Below are 390 nucleotides of genomic sequence, written 5' to 3' on the forward strand. Positions count from 1 at the left end.
AGATACATAAGAGACTTCTCGTCCCTCAACCTTCATACTAATAATAAGTGGCGGGGTTCGTGGCTCTTAGAAAAGTTAGGAAGGTTAGTTAGCGGATTTCAGGTCTGCCTGCAAAGACAATGAGGTCACCCTACTCTAGAAGGGGGGGTCCTCCCACAATTAAGCAAGCCAGAAGGCATTTTTAGGTTAAAAGTAACTCACAGAAACAAGTGAGTAGGAAATTTGGTACTAGTTTCAGCCAGTCACTCGCACTTGTGCAATAAAGACCCCGATGATCTTCAATTTACCTGAGCCTTATTATACCATCATTATAATATGATGCACATGCCCAGAAGTTCATTAATATCATTATAACAGACTGAATTCTGGGAACGAATATGCGCAGAAAAC

This window comes from Pteropus alecto, unplaced genomic scaffold (genome assembly GCF_000325575.1).
Source record: "Pteropus alecto unplaced genomic scaffold, ASM32557v1 scaffold13, whole genome shotgun sequence".
In the NCBI taxonomy this organism is placed as follows: Eukaryota; Metazoa; Chordata; class Mammalia; order Chiroptera; family Pteropodidae; genus Pteropus; species Pteropus alecto.